This window comes from Vulpes lagopus, chromosome 17 (assembly GCF_018345385.1).
Source record: "Vulpes lagopus strain Blue_001 chromosome 17, ASM1834538v1, whole genome shotgun sequence".
Taxonomy (NCBI): domain Eukaryota; kingdom Metazoa; phylum Chordata; class Mammalia; order Carnivora; family Canidae; genus Vulpes; species Vulpes lagopus.
The window spans coordinates 7,561,308-7,564,537 of record NC_054840.1 but is presented as its reverse complement, the minus strand read 5'-3'; positions in this window follow the sequence as shown (position 1 = coordinate 7,564,537).

Here is a 3,230-nt window from a genome sequence, read left to right as displayed (position 1 = left end):
TGGCGCAGTGGTTTAGCGCCTGCCTTTGGCCCAGGGCGCGATCCTGGAGACCCAGGATCGAATCCCACGTCAGGCTCCCGGTGCATGGAGCCTGCTTCTCCCTCTGCCTGTGTCTCTGCCTCTCTCTCTCTCTCTCTCACTGTGTGCCTATCATAAATAAATAAAATTAAAATTAAAAAAAAATATTAAATCAATTTTCAAATAAAATGGGGCTTACTGTATTTTACTTTATATATTTATATTAATTTTTTTCTTTGTAATAACTTTAATAGCTTGACATTATTAACTGCATATCTTTAAATGCTCTTATAAAAATCATGCCCCAAAAAGGCCTGGCCATTTTATTCGCTACACTTCCCTATAATTTCTTTCTTTTTTATTTAGTCACACACATATGTTTAACACACAAAATGGACCCAGAGAAAGTGTTTAAAACAAAAATCTGAATACACCAGTTTCCAGTTTACTTAAGTCTGATCAATGGGAATATTTCTAGAGACTTTTCTCTTCCAATTGCTGGGATGGTAGAGCCCAAGAAACTGAATTTTTCAAATGCCCACCTATTCATCAGTCCTCTAGAACGGGATTCAAAGCAGAGAACCCTTTCTTTGGCCTTTTTTTTTTAATTTTTAAAATTTGTATTTATACGTCCAAAGGAATCCAGTCAAGAGTGAAGATCACCTCAGCTTCTCTCTTGTGTGAAGCAAGAGAAATCCAACTTTCAGAGGAAGCACCAGGGAGAAGAAATGACAGAACCCAGGGGCAAAGAAAACTTTTGCTTTGGCAAAAGACAGGGAAAGAGGCAATGCTCCTCCTTGGGGAAAGATAGAAGAGCCAAAAAAAAAAAAAAAAAGAAAGAAAGAAAAGAAAGAGGAGCCAAACAACAGGAGTGAGACTGTAAATTCAAAGGGAAAGGTGTCCATCGAAAGATGAATGGATAAAGAAGATGTGGTTTATGTATACAATGGAATATTACTCAGCAATTAGAAATGACAAATACCCACCATTTGCTTCAACGTGGATGGAACTGGAGGGTATTATGCTGAGTGAAATAAGTCAATCGGAGAAGGACAAACAGTGTATGTTCTCATTCATTTGGGGAATATAAATAATAGTGAAAGGGAATATAAAGGAAGGGAAAAGAAATGTTGGGAAATACCAAGAAGGGAGACAGAACATAAAGACTCCTAACTCTGGGAAACGAACTAGGGGTGGTGGAAGGGGAGGAGGGCGGGTGTTAGAGGGGAATGGGTGACGGGCACTGAGGTGGACACTTGAAGGGATGAGCACTGGGTGTTTTTCTGTATGTTGGTAAATTGAACACCAATAAAAATTAATTAAAAAAAAACAAAAACAAAGGGAAAGCAGACCAAGAAGTGGATAGGAGAAACTCTCTGCCCCCGCCATCCAGTATATAAATGGAGTGCTGGGAAGAGGGTTTGAGCTGTTTTTATGCAAATATTAACTAGGAGAAATTTGAAATTTGGCTTACACGTGTGAACATTAGCTCTCATGAGCTAAACATCCATACAACTATGCAACTGTTTCCCCTGTGGAAGCATTACAGCTATTAAAAAGCAAAAGAAGAATTTGAATATCACTGTTTTACATCCCTGAAAGAGAATCTAGATGATGATCATGAATGGCTGCTAACATCAGAAAAAAAGAAACAACCAGATATTACATGCCTCCTTATGGAAGTCCATGAAATCCATTTATATTTGAAATAATAAAATAATGGGGCGCCTGTGTGGCTCACAACAGGGGGGGCCCCTGGGGTGGGGGAGTGGAAGATCGCCTTGGAGTTGGGCGCCAATGAGCGGGAGGCTCTCGCCAACACTCCAGGTGAGCTTGCCAACAGTCCAGGTGAGCCCTGCTGAAGAGCTGACAGGGAGCAGGCAAGTAGGAATGATGAAGAAGGAAAGAATTCCAAACATCTGTGCTGCAGGATCAGTTGGGCTGGTGATTGATCAGCGAAGCACGGTTGGGATACCTCCAAGGTTTCTAATAGGAGTAACCGGGGGAACAATGACAAGGTTACCAGAGGTCTAAGATACTGGGTGAACAATGACGAGGTTACCAGAGGTCTAAGATACAGCCATAGGGGTAGGTTTGGAGGGCGAAATGGTGATTTTGTTTTTTTCCCCCATTGGACATTCCGTGGAAATGTCCAGAAGACAACTAGAAATAATCATCCATGCCGTATCTTTTGAGGTTCAGCTGCAAGCCTGACTGAGACCCTCTAAAAGAATAAGGGGGGGGGGCACTCGACGGGATGGGCACTGAGTGATGCGCTATATGTTGACAACTTGGACTCCAATAAATAAATAAATAAATAAATAAATAAATAAATAAATAAGAATCTAGATCTCGAATTTAAAAAAATAATAATAGTAAAAATAATATATATAAAAATAAAAGAATTACATATCATAAATAATAAAAGTAAAAATAATATAAATAAATAAAAATAAAAGAATTACATATCATAAATAATAAAAGTAAAAATAATATAAATAAAAATAAAAGAATTACATATCATAAATAATAAAAGTAAAAATAATATAAATAAATAAAAATAAAAGAATTACATATCATAAATAATAAAAGTAAAAATAATATAAATAAAAATAAAAGAATTACATATCATAAATAATAAAAGTAAAAATAATATAAATAAATAAAAAGAATTACATATCATAAAACCAAAAAATAAAATAATCATAGTTGGAGTTGGAAGAATCATTCACCAGACTTCAAGGCGCCTGCGGGCTCAGACCCTCCCGCTCATCTTACTAGTTGCTCGTCCTGCCCTGAGTTCTGCGTCTCGGATTTTGAGAAACAAGATAGAAGACGGGATGGAGGATCCAGACGTTTTGTTTTCGAGGAGCTGCAGCACCCGGTGCTCCGCACGGGCCGGGACGATGGGTCCAGGCCCGGGCCCCGCCAGGCCCCCCGCGGCGCAGACCTGGAGGAGCCAGCGCCGTCCCTCCGCGCCGAGCGGGGGCGGGGCGGGAACCCGCATCTCCAGCGACCGCCCAGGTGATGCAGGTGCAGGCGCAGGTGCTCGGCCGGGCCGCGCCGCGGGGCCTCCGTCCGCGCCTCAGTCTCCTTCTGGTCCCAGGGGGAGTTCCAGTTCCCGCAACCCGCGGAGACGAGCGGGGAGGAGAAGCGCGGAGCCAACGAGGCCGCGCGGCCCCCGCTCTCGCGGGCCCCCCTCCCCGCCCGCC